Here is a 16,676-nt window from a genome sequence, read left to right on the forward strand (position 1 = left end):
GAGCTAATAAAATAATAAAAACATATTTTTGGTAGTATTAAAGTTAAAATAAGTAGCCTGTTGTTCGCTCTAACTGCATGAAGTGAGGTCTTACCCTGTGCGGAATATATACGTTTAAATGAGCTGACGGGGCATTTGGCTAAAACATGGCGGAGCCAATCAGAATGAAGCACTCGTTGACCATGCTGTACATATAGAGTCACTGTAGTGTTTACCTACAACTAGCGCTATAGGTGGCGGGTGGATGAAACTCTACACAGTTGCCACGGCCGACTGGATCCCTCGCTGCGCTGAGCGACGCATCAAGTCGGCCGTGCAGTTGCCAACGACATGTATTAGAAATACCGCACACTACTAATTTCTCTATTACAGACGAAACTCCAGGAATATCGATCTTGTAACCATAGTGCGATTTGATAGAATTTGATGATGTTCATTCAAAAACGAAACGTGTCATTCTATTGTTAAGTTGTTTCTTGCTCAGGTAAAATTCTGTTACCATATGGTATGTTTTCTTCTCCAATTATTTCATAAATTTAGTTATTCAAATATAATTTCGGCAGACTGAAAAACTGAGATGAAACTGAAAAGAAATGTTTCAGATATTACAAATCACTACGATCAAACATCACTTTTATACTTGATGCATATTTTTGCCCCCGTTAACTCTCCGTATCCGAGGGAATTTTCTCACATTCCCGTAAACCAACAGATCACTTCACCCAAACTACTTTCTGGAGACATTCTTAGATTTGTTTCCAGTACACATGCCACGATTGTCGATGACATGTTGCCACTGCTCTCATGTGCTCAAACTTACTAACAACGAACAAAATCGTCCTTGTATTCTTGTCAAGAAAGAAACCCGTCGCAGTAATTCAATATCCACCTGCTCTCTGACAGAAAAAGTTATAAGAACATAAGAAAACCGTGTTCAGAGAAATTTCTTATAACTCTTTTAGACTCAGTCCTATAATCAACCATACTCGACTATAATTTATAACTCAGATTTAATCGACAGTGGTCGAGCACGAAAGTGAACGTCATGTTAATCGAAACGAAACGAACCTGATTTCGACCCCTACAGACGAAGCTCGAATTTAGAACTCCGTAAAATTAGAAGACACCATCCAGTTGCGATAACTTTTTAACATGTCCTACCCCTAAGTGTGTCCAATAAGTTTACAAAACTACAGACTTTTATCGCCATTGCTTAACGCTCAGACTGTATCGTGGGGTTATTTCTGATACCGCTGAATTAACTTGCTCTTATAACAGGTAATAGTTTCGTATGTTATTGTTGGTAGTCAATGTACCTTCCCGCTTTTATGTCGTTTAATTGTTGCCAGACTAGGAAGGTTCTGATCAGTTTAGTTCGTTTTATAACAATATGATAATCGTTAGTGATACCAGATACGAACCCGCGCCGCAGTTCATGCCATAAATGTTGTCACGCGTGTTCGTTCATTGCAATAACTTTCGTGGGTGACTGAAGGAGTCTTTGGGTAGGTTATGTGATGGCGTCTGTCACAGAAGCTCACGTTTCAGTTCTGGACCCTAATTTTTCATAAATTATTGAAAATGAATTAAATATTGTCTTCGATAAGGATGCTGATAATAGTGAGCAAAGTAACGATCCTCATCTAAATCTATACATGATGCTGCGTCTGAGGAAGGGTTCTACTGAAATGAGGAGAGAACACCAAAGTCACAAGAAACTCTGAGGCGAGCCATCAGCCGTATAGCCTATGGCAGAAACTCGTATAAATGGTGATTTGCCAAGAATATAAGCTTTGATTTTTCCGTGAAATAGATTTCATTTCATTTATGCTGACCTTCTTGACATAAAACTCTTCGATTTCTTATTATGTTTGAATTTGACTTAGTGATGTAATGATCGTAAACAACAGCTTATAAATACTGAATGATGTAATGATCGTAAACAATCGCTTATAAATACTGAATGATGTAATGGTCGTAAACAGTCGCTTATAAATACTGACTGATGTAATGGTCGTAAACAATCGCTTATAAATACTGAATGATGTAATGGTCGTAAACATTTTCACACCAGGCAAATGCTGGGGCTGTACCTTAATTAAGGCCAAGGCCGCTTCCTTCCAACTCCTAGGCCTTTCCTATCCCATCGTCGCCATAAGACCTATCTGTGTCGGTGCGACGTAAAGCCCCTAGCAAAAAATAGTCGTAAACAACCGCTTATAAATACTGAATGATGTAATGGTCATAAACAATCGCTTATAAATACCAAATGATGAAATGGTCATAAACAATCGCTTATAAATACCAAATGATGAAATGGTCGTAAACAATCGCTTATAAATACTGAATGATGTAATGGTCGTAAACAATCGCTTATAAATACTAAATGATGTAATGGTCATAAACAATCGCTTATAAATACCAAATGATGAAATGGTCGTAAACAATCGCTTATAAATACCAAATGATGAAATGGTCATAAACAATCGCTTATAAATACCAAATGATGAAATGGTCGTAAACAATCGCTTATAAATACTGAATGATGTAATGGTCGTAAACAATCGCTTATAAATACTGAATGATGTAATAGTCGTAAACAATCGCTTATAAATACCAAATGATGAAATGGTCGTAAACAATCGCTTATAAATACCAAATGATGAAATGGTCGTAAACAATCGCTTATAAATACCAAATGATGAAATGGTCGTAAACAATCGCTTATAAATACTGAATGATGTAATGGTCGTAAACAATCGCTTATAAATACTGAATGATGTAATGGTCGTAAACAATGGCTTATAAATACTGAATGATGTAATAGTCGTAAACAACCGCTTAAATACTGAATGATGTAATAGTCGTAAACAATCGCTTATAAATACTGAATGATGTAATGGTCGTAAACAATGGCTTATAAATACTGAATGATGTAATAGTCGTAAACAACCGCTTAAATACTGAATGATGTAATAGTCGTAAACAATCGCTTATAAATACTGAATGATGTAATGGTCGTAAACAATCGCTTATAAATACTGAATGATGTAATGGTCGTAAACAATGGCTTATAAATACTGACTGATGTAATAGTCGTAAACAATCGCTTATAAATACTGAATGATGTAATAGTCGTAAACAATCGCTTATAAATACTGAATGATGTAATGGTCGTAAACAATCGCTTATAAATACCAAATGATGAAATGGTCGTAAACAATCGCTTATAAATACTGAATGATGTAATGGTCATAAACAATCGCTTATAAATACTGAATGATGTAATGGTCATAAACAATCGCTTATAAATACTGACTGATGTAATAGTCGTAAACAATCGCTTATAAATACTGACTGATGTAATAGTCGTAAACAATCGCTTATAAATACTGACTGATGTAATAGTCGTAAACAATCGCTTATAAATACTGACTGATGTAATGGTCATAAACAATCGCTTATAAATACTGACTGATGTAATAGTCGTAAACAATCGCTTATAAATACTGACTGATGTAATAGTCGTAAACAATCGCTTATAAATACTGAATGATGTAATGGTCATAAACAATCGCTTATAAATACTGAATGATGTAATGGTCGTAAACAACCGCTTAAATACTGAATGATGTAATGGTCGTAAACAATCGCTTATAAATACTGAATGATGTAATGGTCGTAAACAATCGCTTATAAATACTGAATGATGTAATGGTCGTAAACAATCGCTTATAAATACTGAATGATGTAATGGTCGTAAACAACCGCTTAAATACTGAATGATGTAATAGTCGTAAACAATCGCTTATAAATACTGAATGATGTAATGGTCGTAAACAATCGCTTATAAATACTGAATGATGTAATGGTCGTAAACAATCGCTTATAAATACTGACTGATTAATGGTCGTAAACAATCGCTTATAAATACTGAATGATGTAATGGTCATAAACAATCGCTTATAAATACTGAATGATGTAATGGTCGTAAACAATCGCTTATAAATACTGAATGATTTAATAGTCGTAAACAATTGCTTATAATTACGGAATGATATAATGGTCGTAAACAACCGCTTATAAATACTGACTGATGTAATAGTCGTAAACAATTGCTTATAAATACTGACTGATGTAATGGTCGTAAACAATTGCTTATAAATACTGACTGATGTAATGGTCGTAAACAATCGCTTATAAATACTGAATGATGTAATAGTCGTAAACAATTGCTTATAATTACGGAATGATATAATGGTCGTAAACAACCGCTTATAAATACTGACTGATGTAATAGTCGTAAACAATTGCTTATAAATACTGACTGATGTAATGGTCGTAAACAATCGCTTATAAATACTGAATGATGTAATAGTCGTAAACAATTGCTTATAAATACTGACTGATTAATGGTCGTAAACAATCGCTTATAAATACTGAATGATGTAATGGTCATAAACAATCGCTTATAAATACTGACTGATGTAATGGTCGTAAACAATCGCTTATAAATATTTTGATGTAATAGTCGTAAACAACCGCTTATAAATACTGAATGATGTAATGGTCGTAAACAATCGCTTATAAATACTGAGTGATGTAATGGTCGTAAACAATCGCTTATAAATACTGAATGATGTAATGGTCGTAAACAATCGCTTATAAATACTGAGTGATGTAATGGTCGTAAACAATCGCTTATAAATACTGAATGATGTAATGGTCGTAAACAATCGCTTATAAATACTGAGTGATGTAATGGTCGTAAACAATCGCTTATAAATACTGAATGATGTAATGGTCGTAAACAATCGCTTATAAATACTGAATGATGTAATAGTCGTAAACAATTGCTTATAAATACTGACTGATGTAATGGTCGTAAACAATCGCTTATAAATATTTTGATGTAATAGTCGTAAACAATCGCTTATAAATACTGAGTGATGTAATGGTCGTAAACAATCGCTTATAAATACTGCCATTGTTACAAGGCGCGCCTTTATGTGCATATTCTGTAAGTAAGTCATCGTGTCAAAATAGACCAATAACGGTGTAATCAAAACATTCCAAAATAGCGAAGTTACTCGCCTGTACATACCCGGTGCCAAGAATGACCCCACTACGCAGTTTATACACTGGAAATGATACGACGCTGATTGAGGGTTAAAATGTTGTCATCAGTGCAAAGCAGAATGGATTTCTAAGTACCAAGAAGTCTGACGAATTTATGCCTTACTTCGTTATGAACGCCATAGTTTCATCTGTAAAGGAAGACTTCCCCGGATTAAGTGTGTAACCAACAAAGTGGTAATGTTCCAGAAGAGAGGAAAAATTTTTGAGGTTTATTTATTTCATGGTATACACTCTCTCACTCAATCTCCGAGCACCTTGACCTCTCCAACAGCACTCGCCCTCTCGTTTCGCCCCAGAGCTCTCCTTTTCCAGCCCTGGATCCCTAACAACTCCACATCTCTCGAGAGCTTGTCCAGCCATCTTGTCCTTGGTCTTCCCCGTCTTCGTTGGCGGCCAAGATGTTCGTCAAGGAGCATTTTTGTTGCTCTATACAACAATTACATATGCAAGTGTTCAAATGAGTTCATGTAAGAAAAACAATATTCATTGTTGCACCATCCTGAGGGGATTTCTTTCTTGCACCCTATTGGGCGTCCCAACAATTGCTCCGGCTATTTTTCCCCTCATCCAACCATTACTTCTACGGATCATTAAATGGATCAATGCATTTAAAAAGAACGATGCTAAGTGTCGTTAACTATGCTCGCTTCTAACATTCATTGAATAAACAGTATGCGCATCAAAAATTTAAGCGACATCGCAATCTTCATTTCTCATATCTCATTTATCGATAGGATAATCCTTAAATTGCCACACGACACCTCTCAGGGATAATTAAAATGCATCTGTGAATAGTATTATTTTTACGTGAGGTCAACTGGGAAACCGCATTTCCTTTTTAATAAATTACCATCGATACCATCCATCCATCGGAGTCAATGTTAAGTTGTCCAAGTCCAATTATTCGAAGAAAATAAAAGAAAAAGAAAATAAATTCTTTTTAAAAAATGTATTAATTCAAGATCACCTATACCATAATGATATTAGCCTATCTTCAATAATAATTTCTAACTTGGAAAAATCTATAATTTATTTCATGATTCTAGAATCATAAAAGAAAATTTGATAACATTTATTTACATCAATTATTTTCCTCCTCTCTATTTAAAAAAATTAAATTTATTCTACCTACAATCTGATTCAACTGATCCTTTTGCACTTACTATCCGCATCAGTAAAATAAAGAATAAATTCTCTTAAATACATAAATCGTAGGTGCACATTCTATCTGTTGAAGATGTAATTAAATATTCTCTGAAATTAATTATCTCACAATAATAATTAATTGATAAGCAGAAAAAGATAAGCCTTAGTAAACGTCATAACAAATATGCTTAATCTGAGTCCATCAGCTCTTGTTTCTTTCTAAAAAATTGAAAAAAATGCTTATTTTCGTCGATATTAAATTAATATTCTGTCACTCAGACATTTGTATCTTCCAATATTATAACGTCAGCAGTTGCAAGTAAGTTCCAAGTATATAACAGCTCAAAATGGCTATTTCAAATATATATCGATCATTAAATGAAAAATATTGGTCACTTTGACCATGTCATTTGGTTAAAATATTCAGATAACATCCTAAAATTAAATGTAGGTATCGTATAAAGAACAATTATTATCGTAGTTCAAATAGAAAATATACCTATCATGATTTATAGTTTCACCAATGTCCAATCAAGTATCATAAAATTCGTAGGAATGTATTTGGTAACCTATTTTATTTAATTGTGGTAGAGATTAAAATTATGAAATTTTCACTATCAATTAAAGACATTCTCGATACCAAACTTCAAATAACATTCAGTACAACGTTGACATATTCTCTATGAAGACAACAAGTTTCCCCTTATTTATTTCTTATTTGGATATTTAATCTGAAGACAGTTTACGGTAACCCACATACGAAATCTACGATGTATTTCATTGTATTCATGTACCACTAACCCAATATATCTCGCATTACCATTTTAATATCTTGCCGCATATGTCAAACATCACCATTGGCCAGTAATACATCGTATTTACCACCAAAATTATCCATAAGCATATCTATCTCTCCATTTACCAATATTAATTACCATAATATCTCATTATTCACTCCCATAAATATATCTCAGCTAATAATTATTCGTAAAATCATATCAACATGTCAATCAAATCCTAACTTCCCTACGTAAACATTTATGATTTCCAACTAGGCGGCAAATCGTCTTAACATGTCATTAATGTACTGCAACGGTACCTTTCTGGGTTAAGTTTCATTTATAATACACATGAACACGTTATCCTGTAAATGAAACACATATATAAAATAAACAAGTTAATATTTACTCACATGTCATCGCGTCGTAATAGTAATCAGATCTAAGTTACTCAGAAATCAACTATCTTCTTTTAAGCATTACGTCTGGGATATGTCTCTTTGTATACGTTGTATCAATTCCGTAATGGATGAAAACATCACTTTAAATCTCTCCTTGTTCATTTATAAACATTCCTATACTATGACATTGATTATAAATTCTGGAAGAAATACCTACTCCCATAATGATAAATCAACTAGGATAATCTCATTGCAAAGATAGTATCGACTGAGATTTCATCACGAAGAACTCCGTAACAAGCAATACCAATGTTCACTACAACTACTTAAATACTACGTCTACGATACATTAATCTCAAGATAATAAATTAATTCTTTGGAACTTAGCTTGCGGCTGCTGATGTTAGATGACTGGGTCACGGCTCCGATGTTGTCACCTTAGGGCTGCGTAGAAAGTCCCCAACATCCGTTACGTCACCATCAGGTTGTAGTCTCAAGACCCCGGGTTAGCAGGAGCAGCTGGGCGGTCTACGTCGGAAAGTCGGCTCCGTCTCCGATTTAGCCTCTCATGTTGTAGCCGTTAGTCATATGTGAAAGAAACATTTCCAATATGGCAATTAATATCACGTCCATATCCTTCAGAATGTTCTACAAAGAATCTAGATTGTATTCTTGTTTCAGGTTATTATGTCAGAAATTCAATGTCAATTCCTTGTGACAGATTTTAACAGGTAAATTATCAAATTAGCTTTAATTTTTTCTATCCAGCCAATCAACCTATAATACGTTAAATTTCACTTGGTATTTCGTAGCGGCCTTCGGTCTATATTTCGACTACTGTCCGGATACTATTCAAATTCTTCTGACTTTCCGCCTCGATATTTGATCAGATATAGGCGTAATTCTAAATTCTCTTCACTGTGTAGGCTCTTCAGCTCTTATTAATTGAAATATCTCCCTTCTTCTTTCCGCGAGGATTATTTTTTTCGTAGATAAACTTACTTCGAAGTCTTGCGTACCAAATTTTTTTATTGTTCACACTCTTCCTCTTTTTTAACAATTTTAAAAACTTTCTATTATTTTTATCACGGCCGCATGGATCCTTTATATCTTTACGTCTAACTCCATGACCTAGGCATACTTAATTCGCCAAAATGAACATCTTTGCCGTCACATGCATGGCCTCCTTGATTTTATGCGTCCGTATTATATATACTCTGAAATCATGGCCTATTTCACTTAATATACTCGTTCTTTTTAGATGTACGGCTCAATTACATAATCTTTGCGATCTCATTACCGTGCATGGCAAACTTTAAACATCGTATGACATCCTTTATTCCGTTTTCAGGACGATGGAAACGGTACATTGTTATAACTTAATGTTTTAAAAGTAATGTATGTATTGGAAGGGAAACAATGGAAAATATTCTGCAGGTATGTCTTACATTTGTATATAACAGAAGAGAAATTATGTACCTGTACTTGGAGCACAAATTAGAGCAAATAATATTAGTGCAATAATAAAAATAATAAAAAGAGAAGAAAATATTTCAAATTATAGTTGTGATTTCGTCTATGGCCTTTATTAAAATGATCCATTACACCCGGTGATGAAGCAGCACAAGCACTGCCCACAGTCTTACACCACGGAGCACAAAGTTTTGCTGGCTGTAAACCAGCTTGAAGTTCAAATGTAAGAAGTAAGATGATACTACAGCATTACGGTATGATAATACACTATATTTCCACAGAAATCTCACTTTTAAAAAATTTGTTGTGTTGTTTACATACTTATTCTGGGTGTAAGGAGGTCTTCCAATACAGGAGAAGAATTGCTTATGGAAAGAGCTGGAACACCACAATCATGGACATCATTACAAGGCGCCATGTTCTGCCAAGAATCGGTGATCTTCTGAAGAGCGGCTTCCGACCAGTATTGGATTAGCCATCTGCCGTCTCCCAAGGATGGATTCCAGTGGCATTTCCTCCAATGAGGAGACAATCTGAAGGAGCTTATTTGCCAGAATCCGCTGACCTCGTAAGGGACTCGGACTATGTACCACCGCTAGATAAACGGTGTAGAGATGCTGCCTGCGAGGACTGCTTGATTATCCTAACGGGGTGAACCTGCATGTGTCCCTCTTGAAATGTCAGACCTCTCCTTGTTCGCTTCTGATTACTGTTAAAAGAGGATGGTTGACAAGTTGTACTTCCTCTTAAAACAGTTATCACCACCACCAAAAACAACAACAGCAATGACACTATCAGTACCACAACACGGGTTTGCATCTAATTTAAGAGATATTTAGACTTTGTTTACAGATAAATGCCAAACAAACATCTTTATATTCTTCTCTGGGAAACATAGATCCATCATCCTCATAAGCAGTCTCTCACTGGTGAGTTCGATAATGTTTTCCGAGTACCTCAAAGTCGTGTATAATGGGTTCTTGGATGGCCGAAGAAACCAATTAATTCTAGAACAAAATTCCTGCCTCAACGCTGACACAAAGCTCCTTGTTTTTGTAGAAGCTGGTGGTTGTTTCTCCCCTGTTTTTCTCCTTCTTTTCTAGGATCTCTTTTATCGGACTCGTATATTCATCACTGGTGTTCAAAACGCTGTGCTCTTCGTGAACAGACGTTACCACATCCCGATCACGTACTATATCCTCCCAGTTGATGATGTCAGTCCGGCACTTCTTCATATTTCACTAGATTATCGTAGTATCACTGAATTATATAAACTTTATTAATACCGCTTGTTAGAGGAATGGATTTGTACAGGATTCCTTGAAGTCCGGAGTCTCCCTGGAATCTCTACACCTTTTAAAATCACTGGTCGCTTCCATAGGGGTCCATTCCTTTCTCCATAATGATTCATTCTTTGCATCGATGCAGGAACGGCCGATATACAATTTCCTCATCCCTGTATGCAGACGACCTGGTTATTTTTAGCGTACGGTAACGTACACAAAGCAATATACATGAAAAGAAGGCACAATTAATATTATATACATAATTACAAAATGTACGCATTACAACAGCGAAAACAACCATGCAAGCAAAAGGGTTCAAAGAGTTAGATTTAAATTCTCTAGCCATCGTATGACCTCAATAGAAGCCACCACAAAGTCTTGGATGGATCCAACGAATGCCCTTCCAACGCATTCGGTGACAATATGGGCGACCATCTGCTTAGCTGCACCACAGTCACAGGCTGGGGAAGATCTCACACCCCACTTAAATATCATTGATCCGCATCTCCCATGTTGAGTACGGACTCTGTTGAGAGCTATCCATGTCTTGCGGGCCAAATGAAAGCCAGCTGGAAGATTTTTTAAATTGAAAAATGTCTGCCATTGAGTCGAAGCTACGCTGTTCCACTCTTGTTACCAATCACCTTTTTAATTGAAAGCCCCCCTAACAAGTTCCTGTGCAGTTTGAATAGGAGGAATCTTGATTTGAGGCGGCTGAATCTGACGTTAATATCTTCATGGATGGGGAGATCAGGAATGGTTAATATCTTGTTGTATTCTCTAACCAAGTTATTCAATCTTCTAATTCTAGGAGGTTCTATGTGCCTGAGCACTGGCAACCAGAAAAGAGGAGTAGATTTTACTGTGCCGCTTATGATTCGCATTGTTTTATTCAGGACCGTACCCACCTTTTTAGTATGAGAGCTGTTGATCCAAACGGAAGAAAATTACTCAGCTGTGGAAAGCACCGGCGTCATATCAGAAGTATGCAAAGTAGGTGCAGAACTTCCCCATGTGGAGCCAGCAAGTTTGTGGATGATGTTGCGTGTCCTTAATTTGGCTGCTAGGTTTGTTAGATGTTTCCTGTACGATAACGTTCGGTCGAGAGTAACTCCAAGGTATCTGGAGTTGGCATTGTGAGGGAGAAGACTTCCATTAAGTGACACTTTCAAGGTGATATTCTCTTGCCGGTTATTTAAATGGAAGAAGCAGGCTTCCGTTTTACTAAGACTTGGTTTCAAGCAACACGTTTTAAAGTATGTGCACATAACATGCAAGTCTGCATTTAAAGTTCTCTCTGTCACATTAGCCTCAACATGCTGAGTAATTATTGCCAGATCGTCGGCATAAGCAAATTAGAGAGAGCTCGTGACAGGTATGTGTGCAAAATACAGGTTAAGCAGTAATGTAGAAAGAACTGATCCTTGAGGTAGACCATTGTTAAGCTGGGGACTGTGAGGTATTCTTTCTAGCTTCTTTAGAAAGCTCTAAGCTTTTTCTAATCGAGTGTCTGAAGTCCAGTGTATCCATGGTTTCCTTCCATCTGTTTCGTCTAGCTTCATCTAGTTTATGAAGGAGCTCATCAGGTACATCTTTTTCACTACTCCTCTGGAAATCCTCATAAAGTACTTCAAAAGCCTTATGCCAGCCTGAAATAAAGTCCTTTCTCGCTCCACGGGGAATATGTATTTTAGCACATGTTTGAACAGCTTTCGCAGATCTAGAGTAGTTACTAACCTCAGGTGGAATCCATCGTATGTTACTGTCAAAATCAGCTGAGTAGCTCTCCGAACTAGCTTTACCAAAGTTCCAACGAATGAGTGGTGAAGATCTTATAATGGGTATCTGCATTCCAATTTCCAGAAGGACAGCTCGATGTTGACTATGTGGAATGTTCATAGGAACTTTAAGAAACAGAGGTAAACTGGATCCCTGATGACCATATGAAGCAAAGCACAAGTCAGGATTGGTTTCTGAGTCCCATCTCCTGACTTAAATGTATGTTTGTCTTTTGGATTGAAAAATCAGTTGCATGCTACGAAGTTCTGCCCACTCTATAAGTTTTTCTCCACACTGATCACTATCTCTATAACCCCAATGAGTATGATGACTATTGAAATCACCCACAAAGATGGACGGGCAAGAGATTGTTTGAAAAACACTGTCAGGCCATTGAATTCCTGGAGGTTTATAAATGTTTATGATTGACACATGCATAACTTTTGTTGTGATGTTGAAAATGCCTGCATCAGAATTAGTTGAGACTAAATAAGAGCAGGTGGTGGAATTTTGAACAAAGGTTGCAGTTCCATAAGACTTATTATAGGAATCTTTTTTTTTTTGCTAGTTGTTTTACGTCGCACCGACACAGATAGGTCTTACGGCGACGATGGGACAGGAAAGGGATAGGAGTGGGAAGGAAGCGGCCGTGGCCTTAATTAAGGTACAGCCCCAGCATTTGCCTGGTGTGAAAATGGGAAACCACGGAAAACCATTTTCAGGGCTGCCGACAGTGGGGTTCGAACCTACTATCTCCCGAATGCTGGATACTGGCCGCACTAAAGCGACTGCAGCTATCGAGCTCGGTATTATAGGTATCTCCCAGTAACTCGTATCCAGGGATGGTTCCTCTCGAATGAAGCTGAGATTGATCAGAGGCCCCTGGATAGGTATAGGTAACTGTGTTACCTGTACTGAACTGAACGTCAGCTCTTGGTTGCCAGACTATCGCTTGTGATCTCCTGGCTAATGATACACGAAACTAACGGCCTGATACTCATTCATATCATCTATCTGTCACTCCAAAATCAGACGCAAGGTACGAAAGACAGACTAAAAGAGACGTGCGTCTCAATCTTCAACAGATGAAATATCTGGAAAGCTGCCCTCAAACCAGCATCACGATCAGCATCGACGACCAGGATTTAATTCAAAAGCCTTGCATGTCCCGAAACACACTCAAGCTATTCCACTCTGGACATCCGGATGAGAGTCAATACAGAATGTCGAAAGTCGAGACAAGTCACTGGTGTTCCTGTGATAAAATGATACCTGAACATCTGAACGTAAACAAATTACAAAACCGCAGTACGCCCAGTAGCTTTCTACGGGATATAATAAAGAACTCCTGCAAGAATGCAGAGCCAGGTTCTTCACAAAACAGATATGAAAATGCTGTTTACTCCCTACGACCACGCAACAAATGACAATGTGTTTCAAAGCCTTGGTGAAGCCCCAGTTGTGGAGAAAGCAAGTAAAGCCCGAGTCCGGTTGTTCCTTCATGTCATGATAAAGATGACGATTCTGTGGTCAAAATAAGTACTCCAACTCGATCATGCAGGAAGTTATGCCCGTGGTAGACCACTAAATAGGTAGATGGATAACATGCGCGATGTGCATCTCAGCCTCGAAGGGGTGCACAACAGAGCCCTGTGGAAGAGACGTAACAGAAAAGCAGACCCCGTGTAATGGTACAAACACTAGGAAATAAGCAGACTAAGAAGAAGAAGTTGGAAACCAACTCTGAACACAGCATGCAAGAATACACAAATGTTGAATAGGCGACGATCGTCTAAAACAGTATCACAGCTAATCGTGCAATATCTGAAATATAAATTTACTGAGGATTGGAACCGAACTAGAGTCCTGCATGATCCAACTGCTGCCTACGATACAGTGTGGGGAGAAGGTATTGTGTATAAGTTCTTTAAGCTGGCAAAGCGTAGTCAAATACCACGTCTGATTAACAACATGCTGTCAAATAAAATTATCCAGGTAGTCATGCATACCGCTGTAGTTACCAGTTGCCATCAGCCGTGTAGAGTACCAACATACCTAAGCCATGTATGTTATATTATTACAAGGTCACATCAATGAATCATTCAGGTTACCGCCCTTTGAACTTCCGAAAAGCTTTACTCCAGTTTCAATGAACCATTCGTTAGTCTAGTCTCTCGACAGATTCCCATCCGATAGGGTTGCACTACGGCTCAGCTACCTGCCTCATTGGAACGCACAAGCCAGCCCACCGCGGCAAGGTCACATGATTCACAAAGGTGGCATTTCCAAGTATTAAAGTGATGTCAGTTGGAACGAAACCTAAGAGGAATTGAATGTGAGATAGGGAATACAAAACTTGAACAGATAAGTTAGATAATATAAAGTATTTAGGATGTGTATTCTCCCTGGATACATATTCTAAGTACTTGATACAGTTAGTGAAACTGAATTAAGGTGCAGCAAAGCTAATGCAATGAGATCGCATTTGTGATCAACAATATTCTGTAAAAAAGAAGTCAGCTCTTCGACAATACTAAATTTACACCGGTTGGCTTTCAGACCAACATTTCTGTATGGGAGTGAAATCTAGGTGAGCTCAGAGTATCTAATTAATGCATTAGAAGTAACAGACATGTAAGTAGTGAGAATGATCGCTGGTAAAAACAGGTGGGAACAATTACAGGAGGGTGCTCGAAATGAGGAGATACAGGCTAAATTAGGAATGTCGATGAATGAAGCGATACGCATAAGTCGTCTTCCATGGAGAGGTAATGTGAGGCTAATGGAGAAAGATAGGTTACCTAGGAGAATAACCGACTCTGTTATGGAATGTAAGAGAAGTAGAGGGAGACCAAGACAACGATGGTTTCTAATGATTCTAAGGATTGCAACAACTATCGTCGTATCTCATTAATCAGTATGCCAGCCAAAGTGTTCACTGGCAACTTGGAAGGGAGGGTGCGATCAGTGTTTGAAAGAAAATTGGATGAAAACCAGTGTAACTGAAAAATGCTACGAGAGGAATAGACAGTTATGTTTATGTTTCGTGTATCCAGAAAAGGCATATGACAGAGTAAGGAGGAAAAAGGTGTTCGCCGTACAGGGGGACTATGGAATTACGGGTACATTATCAAAATCGATCAAAGGCAGAAAATGGGCCTGCAGTGAAAATTGACAGCAGAATGATTACTTGGTTCACGGTACATAATATGGGCCAGACAAGGCTGTAATCATTCACCTTTATTGTTCATAGCTTACATTGATCATCTACTGAAAGGTATTAAGTGACAGGGAGGGATTCGGTTAGGTGAAAATGTAGTAAGCAGTCTGGCCTATGCTGACGATCTGGTCTTAATGGCAGATTGTACCAAAAGCCTACAGTCTAAAATTCTGGAACTTGAAAATAAGTGCAATGAGTATGATATGAAAATTAGCCTTTCTAAGACTAAACTGATGTCGGTAGGTAAGAAATCCAACAGAAGTGAATATCATATTGGGAATACAAAGCTGGAACAGGTAGATAATTTCAAGTATTTGGGATGTGTTTTCTCCCAGGATGGTAATATAGTAAGCGATATTTATTCAGGGTACAGTAAAACTAAGGAAGTCAGCTCCCGGACCAAACTATCTTTACATCGTCTGTTTTCAGACCAACTTTGCTTTATAGGAGTGAACGCTGGGCGAACTCACGATACCTTATTCATAAGCCAGAAGTAACATACACGAAAGTAGCGAGAATGATTGATGGTACAAACAGGTGGGAACAATGGCAGTCGGAATTAGGAAATAAAGGCTAAGTTAGGAATGAATTCGATGGAATAAGCTGTACGCATAAACCGGCTACGTTGGTGGGGACATGTGAGGCGAATGCAGGTGGATATTTTACTTAGGAAAATAATGGACTCTGTTATGGAGGGAAACAGGGATAGGAGACCATGACGACGATAGCTAGACTCAGTTTCCAACGATTTAAAGATAAGAGATATAGAACCAAATGAGTCCACAGAACTAGTTACAAATAGAGGATTGTGGCGCAGATTAATAAATACACAGAGACTTGCAGACTGAATGCTGAAAGGCATACGAGTCTATAATGAGATGTATGTTTTTCTTACAAATTGCCTTACGTCGCACTGACACCGATAGGTATTATGGCGACGATAGGATAGGAAAGGGCTAGGACTGGGAAGGAAGCGGCAGTGGCCTTAATTCAGGTACAGCCACAGCATTTGCCTGGTGTGAAAATAGGAAAACACGGAAAACCATCTTCAGGGCTGACAACAGAGGGGTTCGAGCCCACTATCTCCCGAATACTGGATAATGGCCGTACTTAAGCGACGTACATTGTCATATGTCCGCCTCTGTGGTGTAGTGGTTAGCGTGATTAGTGCCACCCCCGCAGGCCCGGGTTCGATTCCCGGCTCTGCCACGAAATTTGAAAAGTGGTACGAGGGCTGGAACGGGGTCCACTCAGCCTCGGGAGGTCAACTGAGTAGAGGTAGGTTCGATTCCCACCTCAGCCATCCTGGAAGTGGTTTTTCGTGGTTTCCCACTTCTCCTCCAGGCGAATGCCGGGATGGTACCTAACTTAAGGCCACGGCCGCTTCCTTCCCTCTTCCCTGCCTATCCCTTCCAATCTTCCCATCCCTCCACAAGGCCCCTGTTCAGCATAG

This window comes from Anabrus simplex, chromosome 5 (assembly GCF_040414725.1).
Source record: "Anabrus simplex isolate iqAnaSimp1 chromosome 5, ASM4041472v1, whole genome shotgun sequence".
Classification (NCBI taxonomy): domain Eukaryota; kingdom Metazoa; phylum Arthropoda; class Insecta; order Orthoptera; family Tettigoniidae; genus Anabrus; species Anabrus simplex.